This window comes from Lynx canadensis, chromosome B2 (genome assembly GCF_007474595.2).
Source record: "Lynx canadensis isolate LIC74 chromosome B2, mLynCan4.pri.v2, whole genome shotgun sequence".
NCBI lineage: Eukaryota > Metazoa > Chordata > Mammalia > Carnivora > Felidae > Lynx > Lynx canadensis.
Genome location: NC_044307.1, coordinates 114,701,290 through 114,728,479, shown reverse-complemented (window position 1 = coordinate 114,728,479; position 27,190 = coordinate 114,701,290). Strand labels below are relative to the sequence as shown.

At 35.5% G+C, this 27,190-nt stretch overlaps 1 pseudogene; it reads left to right on the top strand.

Annotated features, from left to right (window-relative positions):
• Positions 1–21,909, top strand: part of LOC115514992 — a 45,279-nt pseudogene extending 23,370 nt beyond the window's left edge.
• Positions 21,910–27,190: the final 5,281 nt, after the last annotated feature.

Here is a 27,190-nt window from a genome sequence, read left to right as displayed (position 1 = left end):
TAATCTGATACTACTAAGGATCATATATATATATATATATCATATCATATATGATGATCTGATATCATCATATTGTGTTTTTAAGGATTTTATTGAAAGGAGATACATCAATATGTCAACAATAGTTGCATATGCATGGTCAGATTGATATTTTTCCTCTTTCTTTTGATTTTCTTTGTTTTCCATGTTTTCAAGATAAATGAGCACATAGAGCAATACCAATTAGAAAAATTTCAAAATGATTCATTTGCTCAGAGTGGGCAAAAGAGAGAAGGGAAAAACCCTTACAGAACAGGCACCTTTCCCAAAAGTGCATGCTCTACACTACACAGCCCTTTACCTTTGACCTAAAGAAGTAAACAAAAACTCTTGTGCTGAACCAGATCTACTTCTAACTTAGTCTTAAGCATGGTTCGTGCTGCTGGCTGTTTGCCTTTTTAATGTATTTTCTGAAATAGTCACAAAAATATGTAGCACAAACATTATTTTTTCAGAACCCATCATTCTTAAGATAACCATAATGAATTCCTCTGTAAAAGACTCTCAAGGAACATTAAATTTTCATTCTGAAGTGAAATAGAAGCCTGCATTACATCAGCCTGGCATTTTTCTGACTTGCATGCTGGTAGTTGCCAACAACTTTCTTATCCTAGACTCTAAATTCAAGACTGAACGCAAACCACAGAGAACTACAGAAAGCCCAAACTGCACTGCTCTGGATGGTAAAAGAAAACTTGACTCTGCTGGCAATCAATAGAACAGAAGTATGCCTCATCCTGACCACTCCCACATCATGACCAAACAGCACGACCCTGCCTTTGGAGCTCTGGATAGAATTGTAACAATGGCAAATAGTGTCATGGCTTAGCATTTCCCAGAGAAGTATCTGGCAAATTTAAGATATTGGTTATTGTTGCCTATTTAGGCCACCAAGCCTTTGATTTTTCAAGCTAATGCTATTCAGTAGAGAGGAACTAGTCTGCATGATACTTAACCAAAAACAGCAGCTACTGAAATCCTGACCTTAAAACACACCTAGTAACAGCATCTTTCTTGCTCCAGTTCTGTCTGTAGGTGTCTGTTAAGAACTCTAAAGTCTTTGTTCAGTTTCTCCAGAGGAAGAACATGGATGGATGTATATGACTATAAATCATCACCTAGTTTTACACAAATATGCCACTTTCTCTCCATCTCGAAAATAGTTCCATAGACTTCCTTATAATTGAATATTTCATAGATATTCAGAAGGGCTTATTCACTTAAGCCCTGAACAACCTCTAAAAACACATAAATGTCTTTAGTGTTTAAGCTTGTTGAGAAAAGAATCCTTAAATGTGAAATATACAACTTTTAAATGTCTTAAAATCAATTGAAATAAGCCATCAAAGTGTGATAACATGGAACCACATTAATGAGTAGATAAGAATATATTTTAAAAACTCTATATTTAAATGGATGTTTCTAAACTGAGCTTCTTCAGAAAATAGTTTTGCTTAGCAAAATCTTTTTCCCCCCCACTGGTAGTACAAAGATAATTATTTCCTATCTAAACTACAAGGATTTCAAATTTGCAACAGTGTTATATGCATAGTCTTTAACATTCTGTGATTGCACAAAGCATGAATCATGTGGTGATATTCAAAGGGGCTACTGCAATCAGAATGCTGATCACCAAAAATTAGTCGTATAGTAATTATAATTCTCCAGCCATTTGTTTCTATGATGACTTCTAATTTCAATGAGTCCATGCTGTATTCCCTGAATTTAGGAACTGTAACTTGGTAAAATACTAAAATATCATGGTTTTAGCATTAGTGTTTTCCTATTCCAACTCTCCCCATCCCCAGAGCTCCTCTGGTTTAAATAGGAGTGAAAAAAGGTTTTACTCTACTTCTGAGTACTCTGTTCCTTGAAAACACCTGATGCGAAAAACTTTAAGTGCTTGATCTCTGCTTCTGAGTAGAAACATTTTCAATACAGTCTGTTTCATACCCAGGCTTAATACTTAACAAATCGCCTGGTAGTGCAATCACCCTTGTGCTTGCACAAAACCAAAGGGCTCAAGTGACATGAATGACACTGTAAATCTACACAGATATTCATTTCATACTGACTTTCAGTGTTCTTAACCTTATCAAAGAGCCTGATAATTCTCAAATAATTTTTGCTGGTTTCTTGCACTGTTGCCTGGTAATGGAAACAGAGCCCTCCTTCCATCCATCAGCCTTCACATCACCCTTTGGGAACACTCATACACACACATTCACACTCAAACACACACACACACACACACACACACACACACACACCACGCACACATTCATACACATACTAGATGTTTTAATGACTCAGGTTTATTTGGGGGCCTCAGTTAGCTTATTTGGGTCAAATCACATAATTTCTTTGGGTCCTTTCCCTTTGGGTTCCACAACCTAACTTAACAAATCACATATTTGCTCTAAGTCTTTTTGGTATGAAAAGAAACGATATGGAAAGAGTTGAATTTTTAATACCATTAATCTATAGCTAACTCAGCTTGCTGTCTTATGCAACACTATGAGAAACAGCTGGGCCCCACTAACTAGAAAGCACTTTTATGGTTTCTCTTAAGGGCCATTAAATCAATGTGATGAGAGCACAGCTGGATTGGATCCTGAAAAATTTATCAGATCCCACACAATACATAAAGGAAGCACGCAGTGCTATTGCAGAGTCGGCAGCAAACCCTTGCTTCGACTGCAGGTGGAGTTTAACAGAATAAGCAAACTCCCCTAGTAAGCCCTTGACAATCTGATTTTTTCCTTACCTCTCCCCTCTGTGTGGGTGTCTTCTTAAAATACCAGCTACTCATGCAACTGTTAAACCAAATTTTCTGGCTGGATTTATTGGCATGACTAGGACATACAAGGACCTGCTTGGCTGTCCCAATACAGCTTTCAACACCAAGAGCCATGTTTTTTGCTTTAGTAAATTTTAGCACATGGTGGGTCCAAAACTACAGCTCTTATGAAAATTTAGCACAATGACTGAATAAAGGCTTCCAGTAAAGGGCCAATGCACAAGTAACAACATCTACCTTATTAAACTGAAGCAAGAATAGGACAACTGCCAAAAATACCAACTTTTTTCTTTTCTTATTTTAACTCAATTTCTCCAATGCTTTATGGATAGTGAATGAAATATAAAAATCATTACTTAAAGGGTATGGAAAGATTTCGTAATAAACAAGCACATATTCGGTAAGACAGTGATAGAACTTTAGGAACTAGACCTCCCTAATCTGTTGGAAATTAGGCATAATTGCCTAGGTTATCTAACCTTATGGTCTCTTTTCTCTTAATAAATATGTCATACTGAGAAAGATAGGGGCATTTTATAGCAGAAATTTAAATCTACACTGCCAATTTTGTAAACCTAAAAAACTTATTTAATTTTTGAAAACTCACTTTCCTTATCTGTAAAAGGAAAATAATAGGAAAGTCTCCCTTATATGAATATTAAATGGAAAAAGAAATGTATGTATTTAGTTCAATGACTGGTGTATTGTTAGTGCCATTATATCTTCTCCTTCTATCCGTTTCCTTTCTTCTCCTCTTTCTCTCTTCCTCCTCCTCTAACATCATTATCAATTTTCACTGTAGCACTCATCAACCTCACAAGATTGTAAATTCCTTGACTGTAGAGAAAGTGTCTTACTTATTTCTATATCTTTCATAACACATTTAATGTTTAGTGGATGAAAGCATTATTTAATCAAGCCATGGATGATAAATCATTGTAGTGCTCTGCTGGATGAAAATATCCCTAAAATCAACACCAAATCTCATCCCTGATATATAGCTGGAGAATTTTCCATGCTACAGAAATGACAAGTTCCTTTTAAAATCCACACTGCTCAAAATATAAATTATTATGCTATGATAAAAGTGATTATTATATATCATGGATGTCTATAAGAACACATTCTTAGCAAAAGATCACATAGTAAATGGCATGATTAAATCAAATATTCTTATGTAACATAGCCATGCATACTCATAACTGCATAGTCTAAGGAGTTTGCTCTGGGGTAATTTATAGTCAAAACAGAAATATCACATAAGATATAAAATAAAAAAGTGAAGCTAAAAATCAACCAGAAAAAAAATCAGACAAATAAGCTTAGTAAGATCCTCTTCCAGAAAAGACTAATGATATTTTGCCTATTATGGGCAGTTTAGGAACGCAGGTTTTTTTTCTTCTTTTTTCCCTTCCTTATATTAAGATCAAAAGTATACTCCTACTTCCTTTCCTCTCATAGTTATTTTAAGCTTAGCCAGATATAATAAGGGCACCCTCAAGCAATAACAATGAACAAACTTAAATTTCAGAGGTTTACATTTTTTATTCAAGTTGAATTTTTTCAGCAACTTCCAGAAAGCTCAAGTTAAAACTACTTACACTGAACTTTCATGCCTTCTTTTAAAGCGCTGTTCCCCACCCCAACACACAAACATATCATATGACAGCTAGAAAACTAGAAGATACATATCTTGTGACCTTATTACCCCTACAAATGAAGGTCCAGCGATCGCAGTATTCTTGCATATAACATTGAAGATTCTTTTTATTTATAGTATAGTTTGGAATCATAAAAACGCTGGTTTTAACCATCTGAGTACTAATCATTCATGTATGATTTATGTTTATAACATAGTTTACCCTATTTAAGTTTGGCACAAAATGAAGGCTAAACCCAAGGCCTGTTTCCAATTCCAATCTAGTTAGTGTCTCAGAGCACTCTGATTTTGGGTCTTCCTATGATTTTCTCATTTTATGCTGCAGCGTTGTATGTGAATTCTATATTCTACTGCCATCGTAGTTCAACAGCTAAAGAATAGCCAAGAAAAAGAAAGAAGTAATTGAGTTATACAGGAATTAAAATTGTTAATTTTAACATCTGACTCAGATACAAATAATATTATGAATATTCAGTACATTGTCATCTTTTTCACTTGTTAATCAACAAAGATCCCCAACAAACCCAAGTCTAGACAATTTGTGGATTTTCTATTATAACCAAGACCCACACTGGCAGTTAGAACAGTATTAAAAAGTAGTGGGCAGTGCCATGCATCTCCTTCTGTGGGCCTGGAGTGCTGGGAGACGTGCTCCTCTCAGTTAAGGAATGTAAAATTAGAGAATGGAAAAGTAAGTTATGTATCTGAATTAGCAAGAGCTGAGATAGTCAAGGGTTCTCACCTCCACCTCCTCTCTGGTTAAACGTGGAGGATTTTTTAGATGAAGAGGAGTAAGTAAAGGCAGCAGTGAGCCTATAAATGGGCCTCTTATGAAACTACACAAGCCTCCAGACCCCTTGTCTGAGCCATTAAGGCCTCACTGTGTTTCTGGTTAGCCAGTGCTACAGCAGGATCTGCACTGTGCCTCAGCTCTTTCCTCTTCACTTCACTAAATCTTGGTGTTTTCTCCTGGGATACTATGCCCCCCTCCACTGAAGTTGTGTACAGCAAGGCAGCTGTACCAACTGCTCAAATTTTTCATCAATATTCATTTGAGATCCCTAACTGGATACCTCTGCCAATAAGCTGGGAGATGTCCATGATATCTTCTGACCTGCAAGACTACCTACTGATTCCAGGCAGATGCAGACTCTCAGAGCCAGGGCTACAGGAATACAGGCTATATTCAGTCCCCATTGTTGTCCTCAGTCCAGGGATCTTGGGCAGAGATTGAAGAGGTCCTATACCCCAGAGGTAATTTTAACCCTATCCTTTAGAAAACAATGCCACAGGACTTCAGGTGAACTACGCGTTGCCTGATGAATGTTAGAATCACTATCAGTCCACCATGTAGCAAAATACAATAAACTTAGCCTGAGTTACTCTCCAGAGCATCAGATAGAATGCTCTCTTAAAACAAATGCTCCAATTTTCTCCCCAGTGTATAGAGTGAATATAGCTCCCACTTATAGAAGGTAAGTTTATAATGATGGAAAATACAAAAAAAAAAAAAAAGCTGTAAATAAAGAACCAAAAATTTTTCTTAGTAAGCATTTTGTATTGTTAATCTAAGTTCAGCAAATTTTTCAAATGTTGAGAATTAGCTTTTTGGATACAGCCACTAACTGAGGAACAAGATGGTGGCACTAAGACTCTCATATCTTGGTCTGGAGTTGCTTATATGCTAAGAACAGTAATTACCAATAGCTCTCCTTTTCTTGGTAGAGGAATTCATCATTGCAGAGAAGAGAGTTCAGGCGATTGAGCATGAACACCTAGTGGGTCTCCAGAATTCCCTGTCACTTTTTGAAAAGTGTTAGTGAAACAGATATGGGTGAGAACATCGAAGGATCATACCTCATGGAAGATCAGCTTCCCAAACTACCCTGAAGCTAATCCTGGGACAAATATGATAGTAGAACACTAGAAGGAGATCACATGAATTTAGAAGAAGAGAAACCAATGCCAATTCTACAATAATTGTGTCTTCTGCCACAAAGCTAGATATAGAAACTTTAAATCTTCAAGGACACTACATTCTAAACCTATGAAGAATCTAAAAAGTAGAGATATCAGTGCCTGAACAGATTGATTGTTGACATCTGGCAGAGGGCAGGGAAATGGAGAGAAACAGGAGGAAGGGGGGAGAGAGAGAGAAGAGAGAGAGAGAAAGAGAGAGGAAGAGAGAAATGCTTTAGCAAGTTGCTTTGATTCAATATATGGTCTCTTTTTGATGTTGCTGCTGCTGACAATAATTGCTGACCCCTTTCTTGGCTACTATAAATAAACAAAATAACCAAATAAACTTAACCTTTTTCTTTGGCTATTATAACTACTGTTCCTTTGGGTGGCTTGGGAAAAAAGAGCACATTTGGATAGTAACTGCCATTTATTTTGTCCCTTTGTGTCAATTTAACATTTTAACTAAATTCTCAGATTTGGGATATTTTAAGTGTAAGTGTAAGGTGGGGTACAAACAAAATACATTTCTCTAGATTATCTATATCCGATAATACTTTTGGTATTCACAACATTATGAATTTTAAGGGAGACTTAGAGGTCAAATATATTTTTTGAAATGGTTGTTTTTATTGTTTAACTTGAATGTGCCTTGAATTCTCTCAAAATCTATTGGCACCATTCCAATTCTGGCCAATTAATGGTAGGCCACCATTAATTCTCACGTGGACTATTCTCTCTTGCCATTCTTCATTTCAATTTCTCCCTCCCCTCAGCACCTTTCCACTGTCATTCATTCTGATACATCACTCATCCTTCAGGGTTCAATTTGAATGTCAACTCCTTTCAAAGTTTTCCTGACCTTCCCTTCCATTCTTTCACTCTCTAGTGTTTGTCCTCCATTTTAGCCTATTGTTCGGTGGCATGCTGGAGCCGGATAATACTAGCTCACCAGGGCTAGCTCACTAGTTCACCAATTATGAACATTTACTCTCAATTTCGTGTTCAGTAATTACATATTGGCGACACAAAACTGGTCAATGTGGAAATATTTAAATCACATAATTTGGAAAATGCTACAAATTAGGTCTTCTGCTCCCCCCCTCCTCCCCCTTCTCCATTGGTCTCATTGTCCTATGACATGTCCACCAAAGAACTATTTGTTATTATATATTTCATTGTGTGATTTTAGTTGAATATTTTCCTATCTTCTCCTTAGATGGTAAATTCCATCATGACGGGGACCATATCCCTTATTTCTGATTCCCAGTCCAGTGCATAGAACATAGTACATAATCAATAAATATTTAGTAAAAAATAAGAAGTCATTCATTTACATAAAATACTAAGTCATAAAATATTTATTCCAAAATTAATACATGATTATTATAGAAAAATTGACAAATACCACATAAGCTTTTATAACTACTATTCTTTTGGGTGGTTTGGGAAAAGAGCACATTTGGATAATGAATATCATGCAGTAAATATCATGCAGAACCTACCACAGAAGCGATCACTATTTAGATTCTGGTGAACATTATTTAAGACTTCTTCTTATTTACACATAGATAGTATGGGTATATTTATGGATTTTATGATTTTTACACAAAATATTATGTTTTAAATATACTATGAACTTACTCGCTCCCTCTCTCTAAAATAAATACTTTTTAAAAACAGGGGCACGTGGATGTCTCAGTGGTTTGAGCATCCAACTTTGTATTTTAGCTCAGGTCATGATCCCAGGGCCATGGGCTCTAGCCCCGCATTGGGATCCATGTTCAGTGTGCTTAATATTCTGTCTCTCCTTCCTTCTGCCCCTCTTCCCCACTCATGTGCTGTCTCTAAAACTATACACACACACACACACACACACACACACACACACACATACTATGAGACTATATGAACTGTTTTACATGTTGTATCTAGGTCTATATGTCTATAAATACACACACATATATACATACACACACACACACACATATACACTTATATTACTGATTTAATGTCTTCTGAATGTACCATAATTTTTTTTTACCAATAGTCTATTTGGGAAGAATTTAAATTTGTGGATATAATCAGCAAGACTGTAATTAATGTTAATATCTGTATTTCCTTTTATACTTCTCTGGTCATTTCATTAACATGGAGTACTACAAATTACTGGTTTAATTGGGTTTTGGATATGAATTTCCAAATTGCCTTCTAGCAAGTAAAGTTAATATCTTTACTACATATAAGAGCCTGTTTCCCCAAAACCTCTCAATCACTAGAGTTTTGCATGTGTCCCAAAGAGATAACAACAAAAAATCTAGCTTTAATCCTTTAATTTGAAGTAAGTTTGAGTGCATTTTCCAATAAAAAAAATAGTAACCTAAAATAAGAGTCCCCAAAATAATAATCCAAAAATGTAATCCAAAATAAAAACCATCCCATTACTTGGAGAAAATGCTTTTTCCCCAAACAACTCTGCCAAATTCTTTGGAGGCAAGACACTCTGTCAAGCCCAAGGTCAGTTCTGAAGATCTGGCCTTCCAAATTGATGATAAAAACAAATTTTATGAGAAAAATGGGAATGATAATTCCCATTGAATTATGAAATGGGAATGATAATTTACTTGCTGGTGACTAAGTAGAGCATGTATAGAGAATTCTATCAACTAGGAGGAACCAATGGTGACTTCAATGAGATCTGAGACTTAGGGCTCCTGCCATCCCTGGGAGCTATCCAGGGTACTGGATTGAAGCTGTGCCTGACCCAAAGGACCAGAGGTCTGGGTCTGTATGAATATAACTTCTGTTGTAGTTGCACCTTAACTCCCCAAAAACCAATTAGCACTTTAATACCCATAGCTATTCGAACACAATTAAGTTAAAAAGCCAACCAACTAATTTTTTTCAATGTTTAAGGAGGTTTTGCCTAATCCTTTTGCTTACTTGCCTTCTATTTGTCCCTATAACATTTCATTTATGCCCCCAAATTCTCCATGAATTTGACCATTGATATTACATTCCTTTAAAGAAAAATCCAACATATTTCCTTATTGCCTTCAAGCTTCCTCTTCTTGCTCTTTTAAGAAATATTCATTGTATTATATCCACATTTTAAAATTCTCCTTCTTAAATATTAAACCTCTTTGTGAAAACCAGATAGGAAGAGAATGTCAATTGCAGTGAGCTCACAGGCTGAAATAGATGTAAGAGTGTTTCAGATATTATGTATCTCAGGGGACCTATGGCATCCCTAGAAATTTGGACCTTTCTCTTTACTATGCCAGTGAATTGAAGAGAGTTAAAAAAATAAGGTTAAAGCCATTGCTTTGGGAATGATAGGTTTTTTGAGCTGACTGTAGCATGGATTTTTCAAGGCGTCCCTCCCAGAGAGGAGAGGAAAATAAGAAATACACTTGTTGTTCATTCTTTTTCATTAAGGCACAACAGCTATATTTTTACTTCTGGCAAATGACCTGAGAGAACAGATGTCTATTGTGTCATAGAGGGCTTACCCACATAGTCAGCTCCTCCACTCAATCATGTCAAAGCAAAGCCCTCCAACTAAAATGTCTACTAACATATATGGATCTCATAAACAGCTTTTAAAATCTCAGTCTTAAAAAAATGAAGAGACAAAAAAATATAATAAAAATTTTGAAAAAAACCTAGAATAAAAAACATTAAAACTGATCCTGGAAGACAAAATTCTTTAAATTAGGATATTACATCCATAGAAAGAAGTCATAAAAATATTATAATATGATGTGCAGAAATTGGTATGAGGAATGGAAAAATGTCATTGATCAATAAGTAAGTTACTGTAAGGACTTTTATGGACAAATAAGGAATCAGAAAATTTACCACCATTTGTTAAGAAGTTTCTTGAAGATACATACCATCATAATGAAAGGCTTAACTGAAAAAGAGAATGGCACAGGATTCAGGGAACAATAAATTCAGCCTAGAAAAGCCGTCAAGAGAAATTGGAAGATGACAACTACATCAGTCCTTAACCATAAGCGATCCAGATTAGAGCAAGTTAACAGAGACGTTTGGGAAAAGGGGTTTTGGAATAAAAGTATACTTAATAGATTATATGATATGATGAGGTCTTAACATTTAAAAATAAAATCTGAGTCAGAGGCATGTATGTTTTAAAGCTCCCTATACACATTTCTATAGCTATGACAATTTATGGCTTAATTTTTAATTAAGTTATATTTTAATTAAGTTATGTTAAGTTTAATTAAGTTAAGTAGATTAAGTTCTCATCACATCCATGACCATTTTCTGGGTATTACTAATTTAAAATACACATTTAAAATCCTGAAATTAAAAAAAACCCTACAAACTGAAGCTAAATTAATATTTAAAGGAAAGTACAAGAAATATTTAAGGGGTGCCTGGGTGGCTCAGTCAGTTAAGCATCTGACTTCTGCTCAAGTCATGATCTCATGATTCTTGGGTTTCAGCCCTACATCGGGTTCTCTGCTGATAGCTCAGAGCCTGGAGCCTGCTTCAGATTCTGTGTCTCCCTCTCTATCTGCTCCTCCCTCACTTGTGCTCTGTTTCTCTCTCAAAACTAATTAACAGCCATTTAAAAAATTAAAAATAAATAAATACATAAATAAATAAATAAAACAATCAGGATAGTAAAGTACAATTAAATTGGATCCTAGGTAATGGGGAGATAATTCATTATGAACATATAATCACTTGTTGTGGGGGGCTGTCCTGTGCATTGCAAGATGTTTAGCAGCATCTCTAGTGTCTACCCACTAGATGCCAGTAGCATCCTCCCTGAGTTGTGACAACCAAAAATGTCTCCTGACATTACCCATGTCCTCTGGGGGACAAAATCATCTCTGGTTAAGAATCACTTTATCCTTATCATCTCTCTATCTAAAACACTTACAGTTTATAACACGTTTATTTGAAAGAATTTAATTAGTTGGGTTATACATCTATTTGACATTTGACATTATTAAAAAGCTCTATTTTTTTTAGCCACATTGCATATTGTTACTAATCCAAGATTATCTTGCACCTAATTTGTCTGAATTAATGACCTTGCCTGTACTTGTAGAGGCTAATCTTGCAATGCAGAGAGGCAATGATGTGAAGATGAGTTTAACTCTACTAAAGAATATTTCCACGTATGCTAATTAGTTCTTAGTTACAATATTTGGATAGAAATGATTTTGATATATGTAGACACTATAAAAATATTCAGTTATTAATTTTATTCACACATTAAACTGACAATTCAAAAAACTGAATTCATAATTAAGACCTCAGATGCTGGGATGGATTTTGATTTTTTTTTAACTTCATAAATAGTATGTGCTGCTTCCAACAAGAGGGGTGTGTGTGTGTGTGTGTGTGTGTGCACGCGCGCTTGTGTGCGTGCACACGCGCATGCATGCGTGCATATTTCCTTTCTCCCTGCTCCAAACTCCTTCTTTGTTCTTTATGTGGATGATCATTGTTAATAGTTTGGTATGAACCTTTCCAAAGAATTTTCTATGCACAATGATGTAGATATTTATATAGTTCACATGTAGGAGAATTATGAAAAATTTCAAATAACTTCTATGTTTTCCTGGTGTACAGCTACTCTATTCTGACAAACCTATGGATTCCAAAAATAAATGTTTTCTCATCTTGCTACTCCAAATTTCTCTTCAGGGGTAAAAAAAAGACTGGAGACATATTCAAAGAAACCTTAACAGAAGTTGTGTTCAAAGAGCAATATTGTAGGTGATTGTTTTTTTCCTATTTTTTTTTACTGTTCCACAGTACATTTCAAATGAACACTAAACATTTTTAATATGAAAATATAATAGGTCTTTTAAAAATACAATGCAAACAGTAAAAAAAGAAATATACCCACATATTTTAAAGCAAAACTTTTAGAATTTTACTTAACAAAATATATTTGTAGTTTTTCAATTAAAAACTTAGTTTAAACCTTTCAGTAACATTTTCTGACCTTGTTGTATATGCCAGAAGTATGAAGCAAAGAGCATTGGAGCTGGTCCAAACCTAGACATTTACAGACAGCTCTTGTCAACACAGTGTTTCATTTTGTTTTCCCACACACATGCACCTCTAATAAACTTTACAAACACATGCTAATTCCCTTGAGTAGAATTAAAGCAACAATCACATTCCCAGATCTTAGGAAAAGGAAAGTTTTCTGTTACTGCTACCCAGTGGTGACTCATAAAGTTTCCAGGAAAACAGGTACTTTAATATTATATCTTCCTTTCTACTCCCCTGCATATCTTTCTCCCTATTCCCAACTATTTTATAACCATAATCTTGTCCTCATGTCTGTATCTTACCTCTTCCTTTAAAAGCCAGCCTTCTGTGCACTGCTCATCTAAAAGTTATTTTCTCTCCTCTGCATTCCTGAAAAGCCATGATCTTTATGATACTAGCCTCAAATTAATTTCTATTATGAGTATTAGTTGCTTTTAAATATCAGATTTTCCTCTTCAACTTAATTATGAGGTCCCATAAGCAAGACCCTATTAGGCTCTTCATTGTTTTTCATGGTGCATCATACATATTGCTAAGCATCCACATTCCGTTAAGAAAAGTCTATTTGAATCATTAGGAAAAAACGGTGCACAGCCTCCCAACACCACTTGAGGTTTTTCAAACATAATTTTCTTGTCTCTTTCTGGAATCTCACTGCCTCTCCTTTCCCTGAAATAATTGACCCCAGGCTCATTCTTTGCAGGTACTTTGCTGTTTGATCAAACAGAAAGACTGTAAGAAGTAGTCATCAGGATGAGATGGGTGGGACTTCTCAGATGTCTGCAGTTTACTTTCTGTGAACATGGGTCTATTTTTCAGGAGGATTTCTTACAGAGTGTTCACTCTAAAAGCTATGTAAGCATAAGCCACACTGATGCATTTCTCCAAGATTCAGTTTCCTATGTAATAATGCTTTTCTCCCTGAGCTTCCAAGAAGATTAATACAATGACATATTTAAAAGAGTTCAGCAGAGTGAGTGACCTAGAGTTAGTATTAATCACCACCACTATCATCATCATTATTGTCAACATCACAAAATCATAAGGTAGCCATTGTTCTATCCTTACCATGAAATGGCTTTTAAAAGAATGTCTTCTATGCTTATCATCTTCTACATGCCTCTAATATAATGTTTCCTAAGAATGAATTCAGAATGTATTTTTCCCAGATGCCTCCCCAAAAGAATTGCAGGAAAGTCTTAGTTAAATGTCTCATTGCTTAGAAAAAATGTCAAGTCATTTATTCTGAAGTCTACTTTCCTGCCTTAGACTGCATCGTTAGTAGTCAGGGCTAAGTTTTTGGTTGTGTAATTCATAGAAAACATTTTCTATGTGGAAGGAGGGTTGAAGGAATAAGAGTGAATTTAAAGCACTGCCAAGACAGCAAATATGAATCTACTTGTCCAAAAAGTGAGCCATGGAAAAAAGTACTATTGGAAAAGCAAAGTGTTATACTTGGAATATTTATTAAATAATACATAAAAATTACATTAATTTGTTATTTTAAACAGAATAAAGAACTAGTGAGAAAATACTGCATCCAATTCAATTGTTTCAAATCCAAATAAAGAACAGAAAATTTTCCAATGTTTTGCAAATGGCTAAAGCAATTAAAAAGACATAGCATAGTGAAGAAGATACTCAACTGATCCTTTGATGAGTTAATATTAGAGTTATACAAAGCAATTTTTCACATTTTAATAGTATAAAATTTACAGAGTAAAATGCATATATCTTAGGTATATAATTCAATATGTTTTAACAAATGTATACATCCATGTAACTAATGAAGATATTGAACATTCCCATCACGCCAGCGAGTTTCTTCCTCTCCCCTTGCAATCAATCTCAATTTCCCATAAATGACAACTCTTCTGATTTCCATTAGCATATAATACATATATTGGTCTTGAATCTATTTTAAATGGGATCATACAATATGTGCTCAACAAAGGAATTTTTAATTGTGACCTTAAAAGAAACCAAATTAGTTCAAGTAACTGTATTGTGGCAATGTTGTTATATGGCATAGAATAGAATGTTCGATCTATCACAAATACATTTTCATAGCCCTAAATTATGCCATTTTAAAAAAGATTTCATTAGGATAGGAATAGCTAAACAAACAAGGTTAATACAATGTCCCAGACTAGAATATCCAATGAAAACTAATGTTCACTGCTACAGAATATATGACTATATGGTAGCCACTTTCAAAACTATATAAATATTTACAGTACCATAGAAGACATTAGGCTAAAAGAGATATTTCTAAAAAAAGATTCAAGTAGTGCTTTGGTAGAAGAACCATTGTAACCAGGAAATATGTCAATAATTATCACATGGTGAATAGGGGACCTATCCCTAGGAGTGGACATTCGTCTACATTGACTGTAATTAAGAATACTAACTTTCTAGCTTCTAGGATGATGCACACCACCCTCCAGTCCTCTCACATCCCAATTTAGTTTGGTTTTCTTGCCAGTGCCAATAAATTTTACGCATTTGCATAGCATGCAACCTGTAAGAAATGAACATTTTGGCAGAAATTTTAGCATTCTCAGATTTAATGTTCACTCTACATATGACATTATGTACTTTTTCAAGAAATTAAACATGATTCTCCAGACTGGTACCAATGCTAGCTAGCAACACTAGCAAGCTACACTTTAGAGCAGATATTTCTAAGAGCTTTTTGGTGATGGCTGTGGGGGTGTGGAGATGCTGCAAGTGGAAGTGGTCGTGGTGGGAAGTGGATTAAGCTAAAAGGGTTATTGCTGAGCAAGTAACCTGGAGAACCTCAGGGGAAGATTATGACTGTCAAATATGATGCATATGGTCAAATTTGGCTCAGTTATATTCTCAGACATTTTATAATTATGAAAGATTTACTATCCTAAACTATGCTAATGTAAGACGGTAAAATAAACACCAATATTCCTTGTTTCTAATGCATCATTAATTATAGCTAGTTCAAAAACTGTAACCATCTGTCAGTGTAACTTAGAATTTGAAGTACCCCTCATTCACTTTCTAATTTACATGCCCAAGCACAAATTTGACTGAAGTACTAAAAATAATCTCAACATATATTCATAACAGCATGTGTGACAAAGACATTTAGAAATCATTAATGCAAATATCTGAAACTCTATTACACTTCCATTGAATAAAAATTTGGAAATTTTTTTTAATTTATGTATTTAAATTCAATTTAATGTATGTTAATACAGTGTAGTGTTGGTTTCAAGAGTAGAGTTACATATAACACCCAGTGCTCACCCCAACAAGGGCCCTCCTTGATGCCCATCATCCATTTAGCCCATCCCCCCACCTGCCTCCTCCCCTGTAGCAACCCTCAGTTTGTTCTCTGTATTTAAGAGTCTAAGCGTCTCCCTCTCTGCTTTAAAGGTGGTTTCACTATTCTTTACATTTTTCTAGATAAGAGCCATGTTAGTGTTATACTTTTGAAATTAAAAGATATTCTATATTCAGAAGTTCTATGTTCAAAAATTAGATAACTTTTTTTAAACTGCCTTGATCCTTTCTTTAGTAATCTTTATAGTACAAAATGAAAATCCCATTACTAAAAATCCCAGAGATTCTTTGTTTGTTTTTAATTTTTGTTTTCCCCAGAGATTATTTGTACCCTCCTGCAAAAGTACCATGTAGGAGAGGATAGAATTTGAAAATTGTTTTGTTCTCAGATGTAGATCACAAGGACTCTCAGAAGGCAGCAAGTAAAAGCATTTTGAAATTAAATGACTCATTTTATTAAAGCAAATTTCACTGTCAAATGACAGGCATTCTTAGCCACAAATTCTCATGTAACACTTCACTGTTTATTTGTTTGAGAAGGGAAGTAAAGGTTTCACCTTCTTGAGCGCTGAACTGTATACAGCAGGAAAGCTGCTTTCTTTAAAACAGCCATGACACAAAGTTTATATGAAAGATATGTTCATAAGGTTGTGTACATGGTAGCAGAATTTATCCCAAAGTGGAGTCGCGTTTATTTATTGTTAATGGTGTGTGTACTGCACTGTATCTGACCTCTCCTCTGTTAGAAAGAATTCTCTGTTCCTCACAGACAGATTCCCCACTTTCAGAGGTAGCTGCTGGCTTGGGGTGGTTTGTATGAACAGTGCAAAAAGTAGTGCTGCCATGAATGGGGTTCCCAGAAGTCAACATGCTTGTGCCACTTTCATCCTAGAGGTTGGCCTGTTTTAAGAATTTCACTTAATATAACCCAAAGGCCTTATTAAAAGGTTCAGGACACCAGAAACTTTAGCTACTAGAAACTGAAATTTCATATGATTAACAACTGGTGCTCCTTCTGCCTTCTATGCCTCATTTGTCTTTAGTATTAGATATGGTCCCAAAATGTAAAATGTAAAATAACAGTAAAGGTGGGATAATATTGATGAGATCTGTGTTAGGAACTAAGATGACCCTCACTGAATTTAATGGTAGCCTACCCTGTTATAAGTCAATGTGTGCGTGTGTGTGTGTGTGCGTGTATGCACAACCACGTGTTTTAAGACACGCATGAGGTCAGAAATAAATATTGCTTAAGGACCAATTCTCATGTGGGTTTGCCCACTTTGTATATGAGGAACTTGATTGAAATGGTCGGGTAGAATGCACTTGGTCCAGAATTCTAGAAATGATGGTGACTCTTACCTTGGGACCTTATAAGTAAAATCAAAGGAATAATTGAGAATGACCAAATTCAGATTACAACATTGGGAAAATACATAGTTGACCACACTATTTAAGGACAAATATATAAAATAATCCCTGAAAGCTGTACAGTAAAGTTCTGATCTAAGCTTACATACAGTCCTTTTCACTACAAACCTGGTGAAAAATTTTTACATGATGTGGCTACATAAATAATCTCTCTTCTGGTCCAGGTTGTATTTCTCCTTTTCAAGGTTTGGCTAATTTTCTTCTATATACCACATGGAATGTGGCAGGACAGCCACTGCTTTACATCAAGGCTTCAGTTCAGTACTGGTTTATGAACTTGTTCAAAGTTCATCGTAAGTACAGCTTTATCACTTGATTTTCATGCAGTCTAACTTCCTCCTTTAGACCCTGAAAATTACTAATTTTTCTCTCTATGGCCAGAGACATTAGCCCTGTTTCCCTGTTCTCTGTGAGGATGTGGAAATGGGAGGGTGGCTGTTCACTTCCTGTGTTGAAAGAATACCTTTCTGATTGGGAAGTTCATACTGAAATGTTAGTATTCTATTTTGACCTTTCAAGTTACCATCATATCACTTTTAAACACATCATATAGGGGCAAATAATAAACGCAAGAGAAATAGTGGTTTTGCATAGAAGATTATGTCACAGTGGCTGTTTTTAATTTGCCAAAAATAGATTACTTAAATGAGTATAGCATTTATATGTTATGCAATTTAGATAAATACCATCAGCAAAATGAAAGCTGGATTTGATATGGCCCATCTAAAGTTTTTGATCTGGTAGCTATTTTGCCTCATGCCTTATGATTTTACAAGTCGCCATTAATTAAGATATGTAATTAAAACCATGGATGGTGTTTGTAAAATTAAAATAAGAAAGTGATGTTTGGGGTGCTCAGTTGGTTGGGCGTCCGACTTCAGCTCAGGTAATGATCTCACAGTCTGTGAGTTGGAGCCCCACGTCAGGCTCTGAGCTGTCAGCTGTCAGCTCAGAGCCTGGAGCCTGCTTCAAATTCTGTGTCTCCCTCTCTCTCTGCCCCTCCCCTGTTCATGCTCTGTCTCTGTCTCAAAAAATAAATAAAAGCATTGAAAAATTAAAAAAAAAAGAAAGTGATGTTCAACCACACCATCTTGGGAGAACTTCTGATACAAATATATATTTCCATTCCTGTTTAACTTATGTTGAGGTTGGTCTTGCTTTAAATAGTGATTTTTTTTTACCCTAAGGGATATCCATTTAAAAAAAAGTCACAACATATTATAAAATAATACTTGATATTTTTGTTATAGTGAAGCCTGTTTTATTGCAGCTATAGTCACATCAATATGAACAGAGTATATTCAGATCAGATTATGCCAAAATCTTTTGCCCAAATGGCTATTGCTAACTCACCTGCTTTATCCATGAATCAGAGCCCACACCACTATAATTTTAAATTGATGTATCACCTTATAAATAAGTGTCTAAACTTGATATTTTAAATATTTTAAAAAAACATTTAAAAAACAACTGTCTCTTACTAATCGACTTAATTTCCTGATCCAATTATAAATTTGATAAATTCTACTTCCTACAAAAGCAATTCCCCAATAATGCAAAAGTGAACTAAATAAATAAATAAATAAATAAAATTTTTTGCTGTTGTTTTATGGCATAACAATTTAAAAACTATATCTAATCTAGAACATGTATAAGTTGGATACAAAGAGAATGCTTAATGTATAAGCTTGAAATAAGTACAAAATACACAAAAGACAGAAAAAAATTTAAAAATCTAAAATCCTTGATATTTTCAACATAAAAGAGTTTTATTGAAATTCCCCACAAGGAACACTGTAGTAAAGAGGACAGTAACCCCCTACCACAATCAAGGAGTCTTTAGAGTGGCCAATATAAGTATAATGTACAGATTTTATTTATAATATGCAACTATTAACTAAATAAAGTTGAGTAATGTCTTTAAGAGCTCATCATTCTGGCAACTACATTTAAAATCCAGTCACGGGCATTTAAAACAATTTTTCACAATTAAAGAGAAAAGTTAAAGACAACTCAATAAAAAGGATACTCAAACCAGTACTTATTTCCCAACTGCTTATGCTTCCACAAAAACCAGTGTTAAAATCAGGAAAGTAAAATGTGCTCAATAGGAAAAACACTGATAACTCAAGAAATCAAATCAGCTTTACATGTAAAAGAAATGTCATGCTCAAGTAGGTGACACTTTTTGGATGATAGTGTCAAATATTTTCATAAACTTCTATACCACTCCATTACTTGGTTCTTTATTGTAGAGTTAGGGAAAATAATGGGAGGCTTATAATTTAGACATTTAATTGATCTTTGATTAAAGATTGAATTCCTTTTTTAACTCAATAATAAAAAATAACATACAGTTGGCTTACTTAGCAGATACTATTATATTGAGACAAATATAATAAAAACTACATGGTAAAATTGTGAATGTGTTGCTTTTCTCGGTGCATTACAAAATATGCTAGCTGAAATGGAATTTGAACATTGGATTAAAGGTTGATCAGGAGAATGAATGGTTTGAAATTTATTTCAATTTACATGAGATGAAAATTATAACATTATGGGTAAAATAAAGAACATCATTAACCACCAGAAAATTGTCTTTTCCCGGAGTCCCTGTCAATCTACAATATCATGCAACCACTGAACCTATCAGGAAGAAGACATCCTTATCAATAATCCTACCTAAATAGAATTATTTATGGAAATAATATTTATGGAAAATAAATTATGGAATAATTATTTATGGAAAACAGAAAAAACAACAATACAAATCTACATATTTATGTGAAAAACTATGTTTTCAATACATTCTGACACCAACACCAAAAAGCAAGTACAAATTGTTCAGTGTTGAACCTGAAATGAGTGCCAATTCTCTTTAATTCAGCTTAAATTTCTGAAGTTAATAGATCCAGTGAAGAAAGAATCCTATCCATTAGCCAAGAAATATAGCAGAAAAATATTCTATTGATTGTAATTATTTTACAATATTGCTTTCTATTAAAACAGCCACACACACACACACACACACACACACACAATGGAATATAATATAACTTTTATGGGAATTCAAGGAAATCTCTTTGGGCATATATTAGTCTGGGCTCTCCAGGGAAACTACCAATAGGTCGTATACATGTGAGAGAGAGGGAGAGAGAGAGAGAGAGAGAAATTTATGATAAGGAATTGGGTAATGTAATTACGGAGGTGGGCAAATCCCAAGATCTGCAGGTAAGTCAGCAATCTGGGGACCCAGGTGAGATTGAAGGCAGACAATTTAGTAGATGATTTTTGAGGTCAAAGAGACCTAGATTCCAGATTAAAAAAAATTTGAATCAATATGTGAACAAGTAAGTAATTAAAGACACAGAAAAGGGTAAGATTACATAGAGAGGCAGAGAAGCTACATGGTGGAGCTCACCTGCCCTCCAACATCTAGAGCTAGACAGAGGAGGAGCCAGTAAAGCTATCTGAGGAAGGACCATGAGGGAGGGCAACCAAGAATGTCAGGCGCCTTGAGAGGGGCAAGTGTTTTCAGTGGTCAGCCTTTTCAGGAGCTTCCGGGAAGTGAGGATGATATGGACAAAAAAAATTGTTGGCTTTAGCAAGATATAAGTAGTTTGTCACCTTGGTGAGAGCTATTTCAGGGAAGAAAAGGGAAACAAAAGCTTTACTGGAGCTCTGCCACTCTTGCTTGGATGTCTCTGTGCCAGAGATTATACCAGTGATCCCACTGCCCACACCCACCTAACTCTTCTTACCTCTCCTTCCTGGGCCAGGCAGCACTGCCACTCCCTGCATCCACATCCGCTAGATCAGGTTCTTTGTCTCTCCTACTTGAAGACCTCAGTGACCCCAGTACTGCAAGCAGAATCAGCTCCAGACAGAGCATGGTGACTGTGTTCCACCAGACATACAGCCTGGGCAGTGTTCTGCACTCCAGCACCAACTGCAGCCCCCATGCCTTGTCCCTGGGGCAGCATGTACACCATACCCTCCTTGGCCACATGCCATCAACACTGCATTCAAAAAATACCCACACTAATGAGAAAATGGAGCTGCAGGAGCTGAATGACTGTATCACCTAACCTACAGCACCAAGGTGAACTCCCTAGTGCAACAGAATAAGGTCCTGCTTTCCAAGTGCAAGGGCCAGGTAAGTCCCACCTGGGGACATCTGCAAGAAGGAGATTCAGGAGCTGTGCCATTAGGTGGACCTGTTTACCACGGACAAGATCCACACTGAGGTGCTGTGTGACAACCTGGCCAAGGACACCATGCAACTTCAGAAGAAGCTGCAAGAGGAGATGCTCCAGAGAGAAGCTCAGAGCACCCTAGAAACTTTCAGAAAGGATGTTGACAATGTTTCTTTGGCAATCTTTGACCCTGAACATAAAGTGGACTCCTTCTGGAAGAGACTGACTTTGAGAAACAGCACAGTGATGAAATCCATGAGCTACAGGCTCAGATTCAGGGGTCTCATGGGCAAAGTGGTGTAGATGTTTCCAAGCCTGACCCCATATCTGCTCTCCCCGATAGGCAGCAGCAGAATGAAAATGTAGTTGCAAAAAACCTTTGGAAAATTGAAGAATGGTACAAGCCCAAGTTTGCTGATCTCTGTGAGACTGCTCACTACACTAGAGCAATGATGCCCTGAACCAGGTGAATCAGTAGTCAAAAGGATATTGGTTGAGTCCCTCACTTGGAAAAAATGTCTGGCTTTAAAGAACTAAGTCTAGGGAGGTCCAGATGCATGAAATAGAAAACACTATTGGCCTCCTGCAGGATAAGATTCAGAACAGGAAGGGAGAAGTGGACTGCCACCTTCTTGTACATCTGGACCTGCAGAATATCAACACGGTCTTGTTTTTCAGAATGCCACCTAATAGGAAGCTGCTAGAAGACAAGAATAGTGTGTCTCTGCCTTTTTCAAACTTCTCTGAACCTAAGGAAAATCATTCTGGATTCACTCCTTCTGGTTGACAGCCAGCCACTCAAAATGGATACTTCTGATTAAGAAGGTTAAAACTAGAGATAAGTTTTCAATGAACCTTTGCCCCATCATGATGATATCAATAAAAATTGCACACAACTTAATACAGCAATATATTTCCAGCAATAATAGAAAAGCAATCCATATCTTAATAGCTTTCTAGTAACTTTATGCAGTTTTTCAGTAGCACAGGATAGATGTAGAAGAAAAAGAAGCTCTGGCTCTTAAGAACCAATTCTCCTAAAGATTTAGGTAAAAAAAAAAGTTTACAGCACATTCTAATTTATGAAGCCTTTTGCTATATACTAGCCTTTAAAAAATATTTTGAAAATTTTTTTTTCAACGTTTATTTATTTTTGGGACAGAGAGAGACAGAGCATGAACGGGGGAGGGGCAGAGAGAGAGGGAGACACAGAATCGGAAACAGGCTCCAGGCTCTGAGCCATCAGCCCAGAGCCTGACGCGGGGCTCGAACTCACGGACCGCGAGATCGTGACCTGGCTGAAGTCGGACGCTTAACCGACTGTGCCACCCAGGCGCCCCTAAAAAATATTTTGAATACCACTGGAACTGCGTATTTTTTCCCATCAGGTATCTGACCATCCAGCTTTTGCTTCAATGGATCTTTGGAAAGCTAACCAACAAACAACAACCAGGAAAAAAATTTTCTCATTGGAATGGGTTGAAGAGAATGGAAAGTGAGAAAGTGGAGAGAGCAAAAGTAGGTTTACATTTTGAGGAGTTGTGCTGTCAGAGAATACCAGAGCAGTAGTTGGAAAAGAATGTGGGGTCAAAAAATAAGGTTTTGGTCTTGTTTTTGTTTTTTAAAGATGAGTGATGTCAGCAGGACACCTGGATGCCTCCTTCGGTTAAGCATTTGGCTTAGGTCATGATCTGGCAGTTCGTGGGTTCAGGCCCTGCTTGGAGCTCTGTGCTAACAGAGGTTAGCTCTGTGCTAACAGGCTTGGAGCCTGCTTCAGAGTCTGTGTCTCCCTCTCTCTCTGTCCCTCCCCTACTCATGCTCTGTCTCTCTCTGTCTCTCTGTCTCTCTCTCTCTCTCTTAAAAATAACTAAACATTAAAACAATTTTTTTTTAAAGATGAGTTATGTTGAGATGTGCATAGGCTAATTCTGCAGAGAGGGAGAAATTGGTGATTCAGGTGAAAGCGGGGGTGGGGTAAGGGTGGGGGATGGTTAGGCAATATATTCATAGGAGTAAAGCCCTTGAGGAGAAAGGGGATGAGGTCCAGGGCAAACAGGAGGAGCTAGCCTGAGGAGCAGAGACACTTTCTTTTTCGTAACAGGATAGAAGGCCAAGCAGGTGCAAACCAAGACAAGTTTTCATAACTGGTGGTGGAAATGTGGTATTGTTTTTATCAAATTACATTTGTTTTCTCTGAATGTTTTGAGGTATCATCATATGAATGTTAAAAGGGAAGATTTTATTAAACATTCAAGGATAAAAAAATTGGAATGTGAATTTATGAGAAAAGTCTAGTGGTCTTCTGGAGTGTTGAAGTGTCTCTTAAAGATTTAAATTAAATCCAGTTTGAGCACTTGTGCTTTTCTTTGACCAGGTTTTGTTGTTTAGGTGAACTTAGAAAGTACACAGAATGAAGGGTTTCATTGGTACCAGGTTTTGTCAGACGAATATGATGTCTGGACCATGGAATCTAAGAGAAGTAGTATAAAAGTGAAATTATGAAGAAGCAAAGTATCAGTACCTGATTATTTGATAATTGACATTATTTTCTCTCTGCTATCACACATGTATTTTCTAAAAATACTAGAAAGCTGGCTCAGGTATGAGGAAAAAAAAAGTTAGTACACATGGCCTTGAATCTTATTCCAAATCAAACTTTGACTCAAGTTATTTGAGCACAGACTCTGAATATCAAGATAAATAGCCCATATACTTTGTGCTAAACCTCTTAGAACACAGATCATACAGATCAACCGAAGAATGCAATTGTAAATAGAACGGTTTAAACAATCAAAAGTGGAAGGAAGAAGCTAGAAGAATGCCAAAAAAGATAATACAAAAGCAATGAGAGCAAACTCACTAAAGGGAGAAAAGAAGGAGACAAAGGCTATATCTAAATAATGCCAAAACAAACAGTTGATAAGTGAAACATCTAGTCAATCAGCTGGATATTTTGTCTACAGGGAACCTAGCAACTGACTTGATGGATTTCTTTTTTTCACCGAATTGAGTGAACGAAGTGGTTGCTTTGGAAGCACGTTAACACACATAATGAAAGAGGCAGAGAAAAAAATAAAGGATGAATTTGGAAAAGAAAAAAATCCCTGGGACTTCTAAGTGATGGGTGATTAGATTAAAGGGACTAGAAACAGATTTTGGGGAGGGGATTAATTTAGTTGCATAAATTTTAATTTGAAATATAAAAAATCATAACATATTTTTGAAGATTATAAAAGATTTGTTCATCATGCAGTGGAAATGCTTTTAAGACTAAAAAGATAAAATTAGAGATTGTAAAGACCTAGCATGTTGTCTCTTGTATTGAATCTTGCTACATTTATTACTAGTATATCACTAAAGTGTAAATTAACCTCACTGAGTTATAATTCAATTTACTATTACAATGGTGTTCTTTTCCCCACCCTTCCTACTTTAAAATACAAATATTGGGGCTATTAGTCACTGTATGTCTATTAACACAGCCATCAGAGCCAATATCTATATGATTTGTATTTTGTCAAATGAGTATAAGGGCAGACACCCTACAAACTAGTATGAAATTTTAAAATATCAACTCACAAATCTTCCAATGACAAGAAAGCAATTTCTATTTAGGAAGTGATACAAGTCATATTTTGTATTTTTTAAGATGTAGTCTATTTAGTAGTAAATTACTAAAAGAGATGCACCATCCTCCTAGGTCATGTGAGTAGTAATAAGAATGGAGATAGATGTGCAACACAGTAAAATCATAACAACAAAAAATATATAAATTATATATTTTATTTTTAAAAGGTTTTTTTTAATATTTATTTATTTTTGGGAAACAGAGAAACAGAATGGAAGCAGGGGAGGGGCAGCGAGAGAGGGAGACACAGACTCTGAAATCAGGCTCCAAAGCTGTCAGCACAAAGCCCAATTTGGGGCTCAAAGCCATGAAGCACGGGATCACGGTCTGAGCCGAAGTCAGACACTTAACTGACTGAACCACCCAGGAGCCCCAGAAATTATATTTTTAAATTGTTGATCTTATTAAAAATATTAGTGAACTATATATGGTAAAAAATAAAACTGTTCACACTATAAAGAATCAATAAAGAAATTTAATATGCTTAATAAAATTAGTTCCAAAAAGAACTTTTGCCGCAAAATTTATTAATATTAACATAATTCTAATTGACATTTAAAATTATACTCCTTAATATGAAGTACAAAAATTCTCTTTAATCCTTAGACTCAAAATCGTGGAGTGGAAATGTACTGTATAGGTTTATTATATTTTATCACAATCAAGAATGTGTAAAGAAACATGATGATTTAGGAAATATTCCCTATCATCTCACCTCAATCCCCAGAACAAAATCAACCACATTTGTTTAATGTATATCATAATCTGGTGAGAAAGACGTGAATTGGGAAGGTTTATCAATTCATTTATTCAACAAATGTTTATTGGGTTCCAATTATATACTAGATATGACTCAGGAGACAAGGTAGATATTGTTTTTGTGGTGCCAGTATTTTTGATGTGTTACTGAAAGTGGTACAAATAATACATCAACAAATAAAAAATGACTAAATAATAACAACTTATGTAGAGACTAAAATTAAATAAGACTAAAGACTAAGACTAAAATATGACTAGTTCTGGATGGAATTCCGGGGGGGAAATCACTTTTAAGCTGAGATGTAAATAATCCAGCATTTTTACACATGTGAATATCACATATTGGTTAAACTCTCAAGCTGGGAACATCTGTTTGAATTCCATTCTCAACTCTGTACCAAATGTATATCTTTGGAAAGATACTTATCTCTGTGTGGTTTAGTTTATTTTCATCTATAAAATCAGAATAATATCCAGCTATCCAGACTGCTAGAAGTTTAAATAAGTTGATACATATACAAAATTTATGAGTGCCTGGCATATAGTATTAAATAAATGTTAGCTATTAGAACTATTATTGTTGTCAGAGAATGATATTCCATGCAAAGAGACCAAAGGAGACAATGAGTTTGGCAGATGTGGGGAATAGAAAGGCCTGAATGGCCGGGAGGGTGGTACAAGCTGAGAAGAGTAGGCAGGCATGAATTGCATGGAGCTCCATAACCAGAGCATGGGCTTAGATTTTAGTCTAAATGCAGTGGGAGCACTTACATAAACTTAAATGTTGAAGATACTTGTTTTGTGCAAAGGGGACATACAGCAGGATGGCTTGGCCACATCAGAAAATCTGAGTTGAAAGATAAGGATAAATGGTGTAGTTTGAAAAGAAAATCAACCAATCTTCAGTACATTAATTTAAGGATTTCAATTATTATTTAAGAGAAAATTAGGCGTTCTCTTTCTTAGAAGGGAAGTCCTTTTTACTTACTTAGAAACATTTAAGAGAAAATGGTCCTTGCATTACAGAATTATTAGAAGGATTTTAGGAGGCTCTTAATGATCCATGTTGTCTTATCTAATTGATATTACAAAGAGAAAAGGTATACCAGCAAAAAGTGAAGTTGAGAATAATTCAGTGAATTTAAAATCTTCTAGCCAATCTGAACAATTCAGAAGGTATATTAGTCATTCTTCTAATTATCTAGATAATTTAGACAAAAGGAAGGGAGGAAAGAGATTGCTTATCCAGGTTAAATTATACGAATACAAGGCCTGAGGAAAAAATACACTTCCTATTTTAAATAGCTGCCACAAAACAGTATAGAATTTAGAATTAAAGAACTTAGTAATAAAAC